The 16,916-nt window shown below is 42.2% G+C and overlaps 1 protein-coding gene across 5 annotated transcripts in view; it reads left to right on the top strand.

Annotated features, from left to right (window-relative positions):
• Numa1 (nuclear mitotic apparatus protein 1) overlaps nt 1-16,916 on the top strand; it is an 80,251-nt gene that overhangs the window by 25,580 nt on the left and 37,755 nt on the right. For 2 of the 5 annotated variants that reach the window (XM_027942541.2, XM_071616446.1), the window contains exon 1: nt 15,108-15,278. The exons of 2 other annotated variants lie outside the window; for them this stretch is intronic. The gene's annotated coding sequence lies outside the window, so the exon portion shown is untranslated. Of the gene's footprint in view, nt 1-14,315; nt 14,478-15,107; nt 15,279-16,916 lie in introns of those variants that run through there. One more of the 5 variants, XM_027942542.2, reaches the window with a different exon arrangement.

Below are 16,916 nucleotides of genomic sequence, written 5' to 3'. Positions count from 1 at the left end.
TTGTATTTTTATTTAGAGACAGGGTCTCACTGAGTTGCTTAGCAACTTTTTGCTGAGGCTGGCTTTGAACTCACAATCCTCCTGCCTCAGCCTCCCAAGCCAGGCGTGTGCCACTGCACCCGGCTCTGAAAGGTTATACAAGAAACTTGCAACAGTGGTCACATCTGAGGAGGGAATGTATTAGTGAATGTGGTTTAAGGTTTGGTGAATGGGTAATTTTGCGTTCTACTCTATATACTTGTGTATTATACTCTTTCACAGCAATAATGTATTCTTCCTCTGTCTCAATAGTTTAGGTAGTTGGTGGGCTTGTCTGCACTTCCCAGGGACAGGAATGACAAAGTAGGATTAATTCCCCAAGCCAGTTCTGCCCACATCAGTTGAGTTGGAAGGAGCTGCTGAGACCAGAACAGGGAGTACATGTGAGGTGGGAGAAGATAGCCTGTGCAGGTGGCTGGGATATGTAGCCAAGCAGGCCAGTTCCAATCTACCACCAGTAACTGTCATCTTATATTTTGACACCCTCCAAATTAATTTGTCTTTCGTTATCACACTGGACCCTGAGGATAATTCTCTGGGCAAGGAAAGCAGGGATGATGATAGAAAAGGGAGCAATCAGAACACAGGACAACAAGGAAAGTGTGTAGAAATAGTTTTATTTAAAAAGAAATATAGGCTAGGGATAAATCAGTTGGTAGATTGCTTGCCTCCCATGCACAAGGCCCTGGATTCAATCCCTAGCACCAATCAATCAATCAATTAATCAATAAATGGAAATATATACAAGAGTATTCATTGTTTGAAATGGTAGCAGATTGAAGAAAGCTCTTTTGCTAAGTATGGTGGCACATACCTCTAGTCTCAGGAGACTGAGGAAAGAGAATCACCTGAGGCCAGTGTGAGCAATGAAGTGAGACCCTGGCTTGAAAAAAAAAGAAGATAGCCACGTCCATCAATAGGGCAGTATGGGAACACATTATGGCATTTCCTTTATAGCAGTTTTTTTTTGTGTGTGTGTGTGTGTGGTGCTGGGAATTGAACCCAGGGCCTTGTGTATACGAGGCAAGCACTGTACCAACTGAGCTATATCCCCAGCCCTACAGCATCTTTTTAAAAGTATGAGTTAGGATTTTATTTATTGATGCCTAAAGAAATGTTGATAAATAATAATAATAATAATAATAATAATAATAATAATAATTATTATTATTATTATTATTATTATTAATTTCTTTAGTTATAGGTGGACACAATGTCTTTATTTTACTTTATGTTGTGCTGAGGATTGAACCCAGTGCCTCACGCATGCTAGGTGAGCGCTCTACCTCTGAGCCATAGCCCCAGCCCTAAATGTTGATAAATTATTAGGGGAGATAAACAAGTTGTAGAACAATGTATGAAGCATAAGCCTAGTATTCTAAAAATAAAAATAAAAATCCCTCTCTGATGTATTTATACTTATGTTTTCGGGGGACATGGAAAAATGTTACCATTTCTCACCTTGTCGGAGGACTTGGAGAGGAATGGAAAAGGGCTGGGAGTTTAACTTTTTCTTTTGTCTGACTTGTATTGCCTCATTGGTTTTGGAGAATAAGGAAAACAAACTTGTGTAAGCAAGAAAGGAAGTTTTCTAAACACCTTTTTATCTTAATTGATTTTTAATAGGTGACTCTTATTCTTTAGTGAGTTAATGAAGTAAGGCATTATGAAAGTAAAAATAGAATTACTATGCAAGGACTTCTGGTAGAGAAGCACTGTCATTGTCATTCTCAGCTTTCTGATGTGTGAACTTTAATAAGGTTTTCTAACAATTGTTAAGTGAGGACCTTTGTCTCTCCTTATCTCTGAAACAGAATTTGTATAGGAGATACATTGTACAAGCCTCTGAGCCCACACCTATTGAGATTACCTATTGAAATGACAACATTGTATTTATTTATTTGAAAATACTATTCTGTTTTACTTTCTAACACTGAATTTGGATGTATTTTGTAACTGGTGAAGCTTTCAATTGCCATGGCTTCCCCCCCCCCCCAATTTTTATTATCTCTGAAATTGAGATACCTTAGCATTAATTATGTAGGACAGTTTGACTTTCTGATGCCCTTTTATTTTTGGCTTCCATTGCTTCCAGTCTCATCAGATTTAGTCACATTACCAAGATGTTCTGGATGGGGAGAAGTAGATATGTATATTATTTCAGTATGGAAGGATTTTGTGCATCCTCACTTAACTGGTAGCTGTCTGATTTATATCTATTTGAAAAATTAGGTAAATAAATATATGTATAGCCTTGATGCATACAACTTAAGACGCCTGAGCTCTTTTACTCTCTATTTTAAATTTACTTGGTATTTTCTTGTTTGACTTTATTTTATTTTTTGAGTTACTGGGGATTGAATTCTGGGCTTCATGCATGCTAGGCAGGCACTCTACCACTGAGCTTACATCTCTAGTCCTTTTAAAATATTTTGTTTTGAGGGGCTCTTTAAGTTACCTAGACTGGGCCTTGAACTTGCAGTCTTCCAGCCTTTCTGGTAGCTGGGATTACAGGCATGTACCACCATGCCCACTGTTGGTGTTTGGGGGTTTTTTTGGAGGTACTGAAGATTGGACCCAGGAGTGCTTTACCACTGAAGTACATCCCCTGCACGCTCGCTCGCTCTCTATCTATCTGTCTGTCTGACTGTCTATCGGTTCCAGAGATTGAACTCAGGGGCACTCAACCACTGAGCCACATCCCCAGCCCTATTTTGTATTTTATTTAGACACAGGGTCTCACTAAGTTGCTCAGGGCCTCACTAAATTGCTGAGGCTGGTGTTGAACTTGCGATCCTCCTGCCTCAGCCTCCTGAGCTGCTGGGATTATAGGCATGCACCACTGCACCTGGCTTTTTTTATTTTTGTTTTTTTAATTTTGAGGCAGGGTCTTACTAAGTTGCTGAAGTTGACCTTGAATTTGAGATCCTCCTGCCTTAGCCTCCCAAGTTGCTGGGATTACGACCATTCACTACCATGCCCAGCCTGCCTGGTGCTTGCTTGTTTATCTATCTGTCTGTCTATCTATCTATCTATTTATTAATTATAGGTGGACACAATATCTTTATTTTATTTTCATGCAGTGCTGAGGATCGAACCTCATGCATGCTGGGCCAGCACTCTACCTCTGAGCCACAACCCCAGCCCCTGCCTTGTGTTTTTAAGAAATTAAAATGTGTCATAAATACAGAAAAGTACACAGAGTATATAGCTTAATGGCTTTCCTAAAAGTGAATACACCTGTGTAACTAGTGCCTGCTTCAAGAAACAGAACATTACCAGTATACCACTAGCCCCTTTTTAGTCGCCATGCCCATCGAGTTTTCTTTTTAAATGCACTGAAAGTGTACATAGTTTGTACATAGATGGTTTGTAAGTGGGTGGCTCAAGGTTTCTTGCATGAGTCTACTTGAAAGAGCTCCAGGTTAGAAGCCAGAGAAGATAAGTGTTGCATCACAGCCCAGTTGCTTTTTAGTTATGTGACCTTAGGCAAGGTACTTAACTTTTCTAAACTTTTTCCTCTTTAGCAAAGTGTAAATAATAATGTCTACTGTACAGAGCTGTAATACCCTTTGTCAGTTATAAGGAGCCATTCACAAATGCTAGTTGTTTGGGTGAGGACCATTGAATCCCAAGCAGGAGGAGATGTAGACCTGAAGTAAGAAGGTAAAATGAAGTCTAGTCTTTTAACCCCCTGTACTGTCTCATTTTTATTGACATTGGTGTGGCTGCTGGCTTCCTCTTAAACAAACAAACAAAACCTTCCCAAATGGAAATAAGGGGAAGGATCAGAAAGGAATTCCTAGAGTTCTGGAAATTTTCCTGAAGTCTCCCACTTCCTCTCTTAATGCTGGCACCCCCTGGAGCTATGGGAGGCAGAAGCCTCGGTAGAAGATTAGCAAATTTCAATCGCAAATGAACATATCAGCCTTTAATGGCCTAATAAACAAGTGTGATCCTACCATAGACTCTCTTCTGGTTATATTTGTGCTGTTCCAAATGGGACCTAAATCTGTGTCTCCAGCCCTGAAATCATATTTTTCACTAATTACTGATAATTTCTAACTTTATATCCCAGTAGATGTTCCATGTCTTCAGACTTAACTCTCAGAACTGCCTGACAGTATAATATAATGGTTTGATTTATGAGTGAGACAGACTTTAGTTTTGAGGTTTTTTTTTTTTTTTTTTTTTTCTTTCAGTGCTAGGGCTTGAACCCATCCATGGTCCAGGGCCGTGTGCATGCTAGGCAATCATTCTACCAATGAACTATACCCTCACCCCTTTTTATTTATTTATTTTTTAAATTTTGAATCGGAGTCTGGCTAAGTTGCCCAGGCTGGCCTTGAACTTTGAAGTCCTTGTGCCTCAGCCTCCCAAGTGGCTAGAATTACTTTTTATAATTGGTGAAGCTTTGAATTGCCATTGGCTATTTTTTTTCATGTTTTTATTATCTCTGAAATTGAGATACCTTAGCATTAATGATATAGGATAGTTGACTTTTCAATGTCCCCCCTTTTTTTTTCTCCATTAGCTAAGCATGCCACTGCATCCAGCTATCACTCCTTTTTAGTTATCACAGTTTACTTCACACACATCTCTTCTTGCTTGAAACAAACAGTTGTTTTAGACTGTATTCTACAAAAGCTTTATAGGATTGTAGAACTGATTCAAGAGCCATGTGGAAGCCGTGAGAACAGGGCTTTATATCCTTCAAACCACTTACTTTTTTTTTTTTTTTTTTTTTTTTTCTATTTCTAAAACCTACTTTTATCTGTATTGTGGGATTCCATATGAAGATTTCATTTAAAGGGGAGTCACTTTTAAAATAGTTTGAAACCTTTTATTCATTTAAGAAATACTTACCAAGCACTAAACTGTTCCTGGCATCATGCTGAGTTGTAAGAGTTTAGTGATGAGCACACATTGTATGATTTCATGGAACTTAGGGTAGTGGAGGAAGAGAAATTAATCAAACACAAGTGTAATTAGAAACTGTGACTGATATGGAGGAAAGGAATATGGTGCTAGAAGAATGTACAATAGGGTCTTGACCTACTCTAGGGTGTTAGGGATTGTTTAGATGAAATATTTGAACTGAGTTATAAAGGATAATTTGGAGTTAACTTGATGAAGAGGTAGGAAAAGAAAGCTTCAAGTTGCCAGCACAATTGTGTGCACCTGTAATCCCAGGGACTTGAAGGCTAAGCAGGGCATCCAAGTTTGGGGTCCCTGGGTTCAATCCCCTGTACAAAAAAAAAAAAAAGTTTCCATAGTCCGAGCATTATCACATTATCAATACTAGACCATATGTGGATACAACCTTCTGTTCATGAACTTGCAGCCTTTGATAGCAGCTAGCATTTATCCCTGTACCAAGACTTGTATTAAACACTTTACACATACTATCTTGTGAATTCCTCATATTAAACAACCCTCTGAAAAATACTGTTACTCCCATTTTACAGATGAGAAAACTGAGGGCACAAAGAGGTTAAATAACTTGACCATGGTTGTACAATTTATAAGCTGTTTGAGCCACAATTTGAATTAGGCAGACTTAACTCCAGATGTCATGCTCTTAGTTCTTATACTTTATTGTCTTCCTGTTTCATATCTTTCCAGTCTGTGTTTCATAGAGTTACCACCCTGAAATAGTTTTGATCATGGTGCTTCTCTTTACTCTCCCTTTAGAAACCATGGTTGTGTCTCATCACCACAGGATAAAATTTGTATTCCTTAACATGATGTAAGTGTCTCACATTTTGGTGTTTGGTGCTACTTATCCTCGTCATGAAACTGCACACTGCTGCAAGATTTAATACAGTCTCTGTACACACTCTTCTTTACCTAGAATGCTCTTTTATTTTTTTAAACTTTTGGTGGAAACCCTATTTATCTAACTCTTTAGTATTTAGCTTAGGTATTACTTCTGGGTAAAACTTTATCCATCAGCCCTTCCTGAGTTACTCAGTTCCTCACAGCTCCTCTAAATCAATAATTTTCTTCTCTTTTTTTCCCATGCTGAAGTCTTTTCACCAAAGGCAGAATCTCAGCCATCTCTTCAGTTCCCCACCTTTTCCAACCCGGACATACTAAGCTTTGGTGCTACTCAGCTTTTCAAATATCCCTTTTCATTATTTATTTTTTAAATTTATTTTTATTGGTATATCAATTATACATAATAATAGGATTCATTTTCGCCATATTTATACATGCACAGAACATAATTTGATCATCCTTCTTCCCCAGTACCTTCTCTTTTCCTTCCCTCTTCCTCCCCCAATCCACTTGCCCAACTCTACTTGGTGTCCCTTCTATTATTGTTATTATTCTAATGATTATAGTGCAAGCAGAGAGCAGTGGCACATGCCTGTAATCCCAGCAGTTTTGGAGGCTAAGGCAGAGGGATCATTAGTTTGAGGTCAGCCTCAGCAATTTAGCAAAGCCCTAAGCAACTTAGTGAGATCCTGTGTCAAAATAAAATATAAAAAGGGCTGGGGATACGGCTCAGTGGTTAAGCACCCCTAGGTTCAATCCCTGGTACCCCCCAATATAATAGAAATAATAGTGCATTGTCATTGTGTACAGGTGTAATTCATTGTGTTATATGCATACGTGGACATAGCATAATTATGTAGATTTCGTTCCTCAGTACTTCCCCATATCTTTCCCCTTCCGTCTCTCTTGATCCCCTTCCTCTACTCTGTTGTTTCCCTTTTTCTGAGATTTCCCCACACCTTTTTTTTTTCAAATTTTTAATGAAAACAGTACCCTTATTTTATTTGTTTATTTTTAATGTGGTGCTGAAGATTGAACCCAGTGCCTCACACATGCTAGGCAAGTGCTCTGCCACTGAGCCACAGCCCCAGTACCCGCCCCAAGTGGAGAAAAAACTTTTGGCACTTTATCCCTTTCTGTTTAGTTCCTGATGCCCCTACCTTGACAGGGCACTTTAACCTCTACTTCTAGAGGTTAAAGTGCTTGATTTGCCACCTGCTTTCTGCCCCTGGACTTCCTGTTTGTTATGTCTGTTACTTTTTCTTTTTCTCTTTTCTTTTCTTTTTTCTTTCTCTCTTTCTTTTTTAAATTTTTATTTATTTTTTAGTTGGACACAATATCTTTATTTATTTCTTATGTGGTGCTGAGGAACTAACCCAGGGCCTCGCACTTGCTAGGCGAGTGCTCTACCGCTGAGCCACAACCCCAGCCCTTTTTTTTTTGTACCAGAGATTGAATATAGGGGTGCTTAACCACTGAGCTGAGCTACATCTGAGCCTTTTTATTTTTTAATTTTGAGACAACATCTCACTGTTTCCCAGTTGGTCTTAAACTTGCTACCCTTGTGACTCAAACTCCTGAGTAGCTGGGTTTATGTTGTGTACCACTGCACTAGATGCTAGTCACTTTTCAAAAGCACACATAGAATACCCTTGTCTCAAGACACTTCACTACCTCTTACTGCTTGCTTGCGTACATTCTCTCTGTGTCTCTCTCGGTCTCTGCATGTCTGTCTCTCTTTTTTCTCATTTGGTACTGGGGAAGGAACCCAGGGTTTTGCCCATACTAGGCAAGGGGGCTACCACAGAGCCACACCCCCGGTCCTCTTGGCTCTTTAGTCACTAGGTATTGATCTCTACTAACCTTGCCAATGCTATCTCATCTTCCCTTGAGCATTCCCCAGGCTTGTGTTCTTTGGCCTCATATTATTGTTATAGATGTATTTCTTCCTCCATGGGATTATAAACTTGATTTTAAAGACTATGTAATTCATCTTTGAGTCCCCAGTATTTAGAAGTGTTTATTTCATGTTTATAGTTGAATATCCTTGATTAAATTTCATTAATCCTAAGGAAAGAGTAACATGTTTTGTAGAACTTAAATCTCTAGAGAGAAGCAAAAAGGATTTAACCCTAAAAGGGAGAAATTTCAATTATTAAAAAATATTGCTTATGTAGAATTTTGTACTTCTTGGTGGTGCCAGATAGATGGGATTTATTTTATCTAATAATTATCAAGTTGCTTAGCATCTCTCCCCCCCCCCCCCCCCCCCCCCGGAAGATTTGTCATTTATTTGGAAAGGAAATTCTAACCAGTGATATTTTGACCAGATACTGAGGAGAATATTTCTATTCTAAAATTTGCTGCTGTTAGTGGTATCCTGAGGAAAAAATCATGGGAATTTTTGGAGATAGAAAAGTACTTATACTCGGGGCTGGGGGTGTGGCTCAAGCCATAACGCGCTCGCCTGGCATGCGTGCGGCCCAGGTTTGATCCTCAGCACCACATACAAACAGGGATGTTGTGTGCGCCGAAAACTAAAAAATAAATATTAAAATTCTCTCGCTCTAAAAAAAAAAAGGAAAAAAGAAAAGTACTTATACTCTAACCCAATCCCCTTCTTTACTGAGATCCAAGCTAGGGCTAGTGACTTGCCTTGTGTCTTGCATCTGGTAAGTGACTGGTCTATAATTTACTTCAGGGGCTTTCTTCCCCCCCCCCCCCTCTTTTTTCCCCCCCTCCCACCCTCCCTCCCTTCCTTCCTTCTTTTGGTTGAATCCAGGAGCACTTAACCAATGAACAACATGTCCAGCCCTTTTTATTTTTTATTTTGAGACAGTGTTTGGCTAAGTTGCTTAGGGTCTTGCCAAGTTGCTGGGGATGATTTTGAACTTGTGATCTGTCTGCCTCAGTCTCTGGGGTTGCTGGGATACAGACAGGCATGCGTCACCCTGTTCTGCCTTCCAGGGGCTTTCAAAATCAAGCATAGTGTTTTCAACCATTAGTAGGCTGTCTTTAGAGTTATGAGTCTTTTATTTTATTTTGGTACTAGGGATTAAACCCCACTGAGCTATATCCTCAGGTATTATACCCGCCACCCTACTTTTTAATTTTTTTCCCCTTGGTACCAGGGCTTGAACTCAGGGGCACTGGACCACTGAGCCACATTGCCAGCCCTATTTTGTGTTTTATTTAGAGACAGGGTCTCACTGAGTTGCTTAGCACTTCGCTTTTGCTGAGGCTGGCTTTGAACTCATGATCCTCCTGCCTTAACCTCCTGAGCCTCTGGGATTACAGGCATGCACCACTGCAATGGCCCACCTCACTTTTTTTGAGACAGAATCTCACTGAGTTGTTGAGGCTGGCCTTGAGACTTTCCTGCCTCAGGCTCCTAAGTCCCTGGTATTACAGGTGTGTACCGCCATACTCATTGGAGTTACACATCTTTACATTGAAACTTTTCTGTTTTTGTTTCTTTTGCCTTTTTGTCATCACTTCTGTGTTTGTGAGCAAATACTGTGCCAGATATATTGCCTGTGGGGACAGAGTCATTTTACAATGAAACAGGTTCTTAGGTGTTTTGTAGAAAGGTCTTCTTGAGGGAGAAATGAGTGGGCCTCTTGGATGTTCTAATGAATCCTCCCTGGGTTTTGATTTGCCCTCTGCTTTTGTCCCCAGGAAGCCTCAGGCTTACCAACATTAACTCATTAACCAGCTTCTACCCTCTGGAGAGGGAGAAGGAGGCTATGGTAAATAAGTTGTAGGTTAGGCTTCTTAAAGTCCTACCCTCCCTCTAGCCAACAGTGGAGTTTCCTTCCTGCCTCTCATGCTTGAGGTATCTCCACCAGCCCTCATATTAGAAGACTTTTCTTTGGTGCTTGCTGCTTCAGAGGAGTCTTGGTCCTTTAATGTTTGTAAAACTCTTGGCATCCTCAGAAAAAACATTTTTAGTGATGACTTGAAATTAGAGCTGTTCATTCTTGCAGCCTCTTAGTTATAATACTAAACTCACTTCCCAGTCTACCTTTTATTATTGACTGATTGATTGAGTACTGGGGATGGAACCCAGGTCCTCTTGCTTGTTAGGCAGGTGCCCAAGTCCTCCTCACCTTAGAAAAGAAAAAAGAAAATAACGAAAGAAATTAGAGTTGGCTTTGGGTTTTTTTGTTTGGTGTTTTTTTTTTTTTTTTTTTTTTTTTGGTGCTGGGGATTGAACCCAGGGCCTTCTGAATATAATTCAAGCACTCTACCAACAGAGCTATATCCCCAGCCCGAGCTGTTTTTTATTAAGATAATTTTCTGAGGAAGAAGTACAAGGCTTTTTTGAGCTGTGGAGAATGTGCTGGCTTTTATCCAGGCATTCAGTGATTTTTCTGCTTAAGAGCAGTACAGAATAATGTAGGGATGTCATAGACAGCTCACTACTAAAGTGACTAATGCATGTAAATAAGTCACTTAATTCCTGAGTCTCAGATTTCTTCATCTTTTAAAACAGCTTTATACAATGGTTCTAGTCTTTTCTCTGCCGCTTGATGTCCTAGCATAATAAATACCTACAGACTGTCATTGTTGTTGTTGCTGTTACTGTTGTAATTAATAGTTAATTTTTAATGAGCATTTACTATCATTAGGCACTGTGCTGAACACATCCCATATTTTATTTTTAATCTTCACAGTAACCCAGTGAAGACAATACTATGATTATCCATATTTCACACAAAGGAAACTGAGAATTAGATTAAATAACTTGCCTAAGGTCACATAACTAGTTCAGTGTTAGAGCCACAATTTGAGCCCAGTTGGGTCTGTCCCTAGAGTTAGTTCTCTACACAGTCTTGTCTGATCCTCAGGACAATCTATAACTTTATAGACCTGCCTAACAGGGTAGAGGGGTTTGGGTAAGGGAAAACCTGACTTAAAAGGTAACATTGGTCTAATTCATGGAGGGCCTTGAATACCAGGCTAGTTATTCATGCTAGAATCATCCTAGGTTCTGGGCAGTCTCAGGAAAATTGCTATTTCTCTGTCTTTTTAAAAATGTAGAAAATGGTAATATACATGAAAAACTGTAATATTGACATTTTAAACAAATAATCAAATGAACACCACCCATCATATGGCTCAGGAGATGGAATACTACCAGGCTTCTAACTGAACACCATCCCCTCCAACTTCTACTTGAACAGTCTTCCCCCAAATTTTTAAAATTATTTTTTAACCTTTTCTATTTCTTCTTTTCTTTTTTTGGTACTGGGGATTGAACTCAGAGGCATTCAATCACTGAGCCACATTTCCAACCCTATTTTGTATTTTTACTTAGAGATAGGGTCTCACTGAGTTGCTTAGCTTCTTGCTTTCTTTTTTTCTTTTTTCTTTTGCTGAGGCTGGCTTTGCACCTGCGATTCTCCTGCTTCAGCCTCCCAAGCCGCTGGGAGTACAGGCATGCCCCACTGTGCCCGGCTTTCTATTTCTTTTTTAAAAATGGTTTCACCACTCCTTTTCGTTTTTGGGGTACAGTGAGCAGAGGCCTGTGGAGACCTGTAGAATCAGGCAAGAGCCTGTGGCCTGCCTGCCGCCTATCTGGCTTGAGAGGCTGGGGCAATTCTGCCCTGCCACAGGAGGGGAAATAGGAGAAGGCGGCTGGGGAAAACGGCAAGCCTCTCTGGCTGGCCTGCAGAGGCTTGGCCACTTGGCACAGAGGTTCCAGAGTAGAGTTCAGCACCTCTGAAACTGCCCAGCTGGAAGCTGTTGGCTTTGAGTTTAGAGAATAGGACAGGGATGGGGAGACTTCTTATTTATTTATTTTAAATATTAATTTTTTAGTTGTAGTTTTTTTTTTTAGACACAATACCTCTATTTCGTTTATTTGTTTTTATGTGGTGCTGAGAATCGAACCCAGTGCCTCACACGTGCCAGGCAAGTGCTCTACCACTTAGCCCCAGCCCTAGCCCTGAGACTTCTTATTTTTAAATACAGTATCATTTCTATCTTGTCTGGGAAGCTTTAGGGCTAAACACAATGCCAGATGTGGCCAGGGCAATTTTAGCAGGCCTGCCTCCTGTTTTTACCCCCATACACTTCCTGGAGTGTTGATTGTGCCAGTCTCTAAATTAATCTTGTCATTTTTCTTCTCTATAAAAATTTTTGTATCTGCTTTGCTTTTGTGATATTCTTTTTTTAAAAATACTTTTCCTAGTAGATGGACACAATGCCTTTATTTTATTTTTATGTGGTGCCAAGGATCGAACCCAGTGCCAGGCAAGTGCTCTGCCAACTGAGCCACAACCCCAGTCCTGTGTTGTTGTTTTGAATAAGAATTTTCCTCACTAGTGATGGTGATTGCTAACTATGATTCTAGATGATACTGTGGGATCAGGCAGGGCCTAAGGGAAAGGAGGTGATGGGAAGCCTGTACAGCTGACCCCCACCTCATCCCAACCACTTAACTATAGTCATTCTCTGGTGGCCAGAAGGTTGGATTGGGAAACCTGCCATTCAGATGTTGTTCAGTGGAACAGATTTAAGGAGCTTTAGGTACTATAGTGGATCATAGAGAAAAAGGTGGAACTAGGTGATGCTCTTGAAGACAAGATTTTCATGCAGATACACAATAAAGCAGTACAAGTACTGAATACAGAATGTAGATAATTTTTCTGACCACCAATGTAATAATACATGGCTATTAATTCAGTCAGCCATGGTGGTACACACCAGTAATCCCAGCTACTGTGAAAGCCTGAGGCAAGAGGATTGCAAGTTTGGGGCCAGTCTAGTCGACTTAATGAGGGCAACTTACTCCTATCTTTGGGGTAAAATTTAAAAAGGGCTTGGGATATAGCTCAGTGGCAGAATGCTTGCCTAGCATACACAGGGCCCTCAATTTGATCCCTAGTACTGCAAAACAAAAAAATCCATAAATTCAAACATAAAACAGCACAGAAAGTCCCCAATCTAACTTCTCTCACAAGTTAGCTTCTGTTAACAGTTCAGTATTGGAGGAGCTGGGATTTGATCTAACCCCTAAAGTGAAACCTAAAAGGCAGACTGGTGGGAAGAAGGCAGACATTCTGAGGATCCAGTCTCCTTCCTCAGGAGGAGCACTCTCTCCAGCAAATGGTGAGCCAGCCTCTGCTGGGACACCTTGGTAACAAGGCACCAAAATATTAAATAGGAGATAAGTTAAACTTGGAAGTACCCACTGCATGCCTTATTTGTGCTGTGTTAGCAAATGGGTCAAGCACCTTAAGATGTTACTGAATTAATCCTCATCACCTTATTACAGAGGTTTCTTCATCCATATTTTATAGTAGGAGTACGGCCAGGGTTGCGTGGTTAACATCTAGTGGTAGAGTATTTGACTTTTTATTCACTGTATGATCTATGGCAAATTATTTAATTTCTTTGGCTCAGTTTCCTCATCTCTGAAAGTGGGTGGCAATAGTGCGTGCTTCACTGAGGGACTATTTAAGAATATAGGTCAGTAGAACAGTCTGGGGCACATAGTAGGCACTTAATGTTAGCTACTGTGTCATGCCCTGTTTTCTCTTTTATTCTTAACCCTCATCATCTCCTGAGTTTGATTATGCATGTCAGCCCTTACTCTTTCCCTCCTTTGTACAGTGTCTTCCTCTGCTTCCTATCAGTCCTTTACCTATCTCCTCAATGCCTCCCATTCCCCTTCTTTCCATTCTATCTTAGCCTCTGTACCCTGTTAACCTATCTCCTCTCTGTTGGGCACTGCTTGCTGCTAGTCTCCCTCTTTATATATAAGAATAAACCTGGAGTACCTTTCTCACAGCTCTGTGGTAAAAGCAAACATCCAAATAAACTTTAAACCCTTATTTGATTCTTCAGTTTTAAGTTGAAAATTTTCCAACTCTGACCTCAACTCACCCTTCAAGCCTGTCTTCCCACTGCTTCCACACCTCTGTGCTTTCTCCTCTTCCCATTCCTCTCTCCCTTTCCCCCTTCGGGAGAAATTCTATCTTTGGGCTTCAAGATCTAGGTTAAATTACCACTTCATTTTCTCAAACCTTCCCTGCTCTCAAGTGCTTATAATTTTTCTTTATGTTTTTTTGTAGGTGTTCACACATCCCGTCTTGAAATATAATTTTTTTAGTTCATTTCTCATCTCTTGTGGAATTATAACCCACCTCAGTGCAGAAGCTGGGTTTAATTCATCTTTGGATACTCCCTGCAATATCCTATAGCAGTGCTTTTCACATAGTAGGTGCCTAGTAAATGTTAAATGGGCTTCTCCTTCAGCTTGTGAAGGTCGCTGCTCAGTGGGTGGAAACGCTGTGTTTTTGTCTTCTAAGAGTCGGACATCTTTTTTCTTTCGGCCATGGAGGAGAGGCAGAGCCTTTAGGTCCCAGTGCCTCTGTCTGTTAAGGGCTCCAGCCAGTGCCTGCCGTACTCAGTCCCATGCCTTGGCCCCTCAGCCCCTCCCCACAAATGCTCAGCGGAACAGGGGATTAGGTTCTGGCAGCACAGCTGGGATTTTGGCGGCCATTCCACAGTCGACAATAGCACGCAGCCACCGGGACAGGACAGCGCAGGCCTGTACTCCAGGGCCAGAACCTGCCTGGGCTTCTTGTTTGGGTGACCGAGGGGGAGGAGCGGGCACAGTGCGGCATCCTGGCCTTGCTACGCAGAAGGTACGGGCTGGAGAGATTCCCGTGGGGAATGGGCTTGGGGGATGGCCATGTCTCAGGGCAGGCGGCGCCCACGGAAGGAGGCAGGCGCTTTGTGTGCAAGCCGAGCTGGCGGGGTGGCATGTGTGTGCTCCCAGACACGCCTGCCCTGGTCTCTCAGGAAGCTGCCCGTGAAAGGGCCTGCGTTTTGCCTGCTCTTCAGAGCCTTGGGCAGGGGTTGACCGAAGGTGCAGGTGGTCTGGCCTGCCCTGCTGTGGCTGGCCAGAGAGATGGAGAAGCCATCCCTCTGCCTTAAGCCCTGGGTGGAAAAAGAGAGAAGGGGGAGTGTCCGGGTGATCCCAGGTTTGTCAGGCAGGCCGCTGTGGATGTGTTTTGTGTGTTTATGCCACAGTTTGGCTCATTCTTGCTGCCGTCACACTTCAGTGATTTTGCCTGGCCGCTTGCTCATGCCCTATTCCCCTGCATCCCGCCCTCTTGTTTGGGGAGCAAGCCTCCAGCCTCCCTCTTCCCCGCCATCCTTTCCAGTGCACCCCCACCCCCTGCTAAGAGGTCCCTGCTTGGCTGTTGCTCCCAGACCACGGAAGCTTGCTGTGCCTTTAAAGAAAGCAGACTCCTGGCTGTGACGCACTTCTGGCTGTCAGCCAGGAAGATCGCTCCTGCCAGGCTGACTGAGAAGAAAACCAACAACTTTTCTTTTGTGTGTGGGGTTACTTTCCACTGGCCCCCCCTTCCTCCTCTCATTTCAAGATTTTAAATGCTAATGGCGGATTAAAACCTGTAGATACGTTTGGCTTTAGGAGTCTGGTAAGGCCCCCCTGCACTGAGACTTTTTCTCCCTCACTCTTTCTCTGGGTTTTTGTTCAAACATGGACGAGGGGGTGGGGTGGATTCTCCCCCCTCACCTCCCTTTCCTGCGCCATCCTTAAAGGGGAGGGAGAGAAGAGGGAGAGCAAGTAAACACTCAGAAACAGGCTCTGGGAGCAGAGCTTGCCAACATCCGGGAGTTGGCGCCTTTCAGAGCAGAGGGTTGCTTTCTTTCTCTCTTGCGTAGATGTCACTGTGTTTTTGTTCAGAGGAGGAAAGCGTGTGCGCCTGTACTTGAGCTATAAAGACAGCCTAGGAGAGTGCTTCTCTGTTGCTTTGTGAGGCCTTGGGTTCAAGGTGGTGGGTAGTGAAACCGGGTTCATTTTGTCAGCTGGTAGGGACCAGGGTGTGTGTAGTAGTGGGGGCAGGTGCTGATGAACTACTGGAGTGGGCCCTGGTGTATGCGCATGCGCAGGCACTGCATGCATTTTCTGGCTTCGGCCCAAGGTCTATCTAGTTCATGATCACAACCTTTTGCTCACATCTGATGACTCTGGAACCTACTGAACATGAGGGAAAGGGGTGATATCAGTAAGCACTTTTGAAGAAACCAGGGAATCTTGGTTTCGCCAGCATCTCCTCTCCAGTGCCCCAGGTCTCTGGGCCAAACTCTACGCTACAAAGAGAGGGTAATCTCTGTGAAGATGGGGAGGTCTGAGTCCAAACCGAGTCCCTTTAGAGGGTTCAGGGAATACATCCAACAAATCGTTTTGCCTCTGACCTCAGGAGTTCAGAGAAACTCTTTGGACTTAGACCAGAAAGTCTACTCAGGATTCCCCAGGGGATGAAAAAAAAAGATCATTTTCTCCTTCCATGGCTTCTCATGGAGGGCTGATCCTGTGGCCTTTTATCTTGTTTAAGTGATGGGATGAACCAGCAAGATATTTCTTATTCTGCTTTTTGTTTTTTGAGACTGGATCTTGCTATGTTGCCTAGGCTGGTCTCAAACTCCTAGGCTCAAATGATAGTTCTGCCTCAACCTGGGACTAGAGGTATGTAATATGGATGCCTGGCCTCCACCCCCCCAACTTTTTATTTTTATTTTTATTTTATTTATTTATTTATTTATTTTGAGAGAGAGAGAGAAAATTTTTTAATATTTATTTTTCAGGTTTCGGCAGACAACACATCCTTGCTTGTATGTGGTGCTGAGGATCAAACCCAGGCCGCACGCATGCCAGGCGAGCGCGCTACCGCTTGAGCCACATCCCCAGCCCCACCCCCTGACTTTTTAAATGACTAATTAGTCTATGGCAAGATAGCTTGTTCTTTGCTGGGCCTGTTTGGAGTCAACCTGCCAGGTGAGAGGTCCAGGTAGTTGCTTGGGGGAAGGGGGTGACATCAGTAAGCACTTTTGAAGAAACCATAGTTGGGTAAGAAGGAGCTCTAAGATCATGTTCACTCTTTGGATGCAGTTGTTTCTCAAATGGCAGGGTGGGGAGAGGTGGAGTATGTCTTTCAGAAAGGGGTGCACAATATGGATTCTTATGGCTACAGGCAGTCAGGCTCTCTGGATATGCTTGGGCACACAGATGGGGCAGCCATTTTCTTAGCTGTGAGTCTGTGGGCTTTTGGAAC

The sequence above is a fragment of the Marmota flaviventris genome, chromosome 9 (genome assembly GCF_047511675.1).
Source record: "Marmota flaviventris isolate mMarFla1 chromosome 9, mMarFla1.hap1, whole genome shotgun sequence".
NCBI lineage: Eukaryota > Metazoa > Chordata > Mammalia > Rodentia > Sciuridae > Marmota > Marmota flaviventris.
This window is presented reverse-complemented; position numbering and strand designations above follow the sequence as displayed.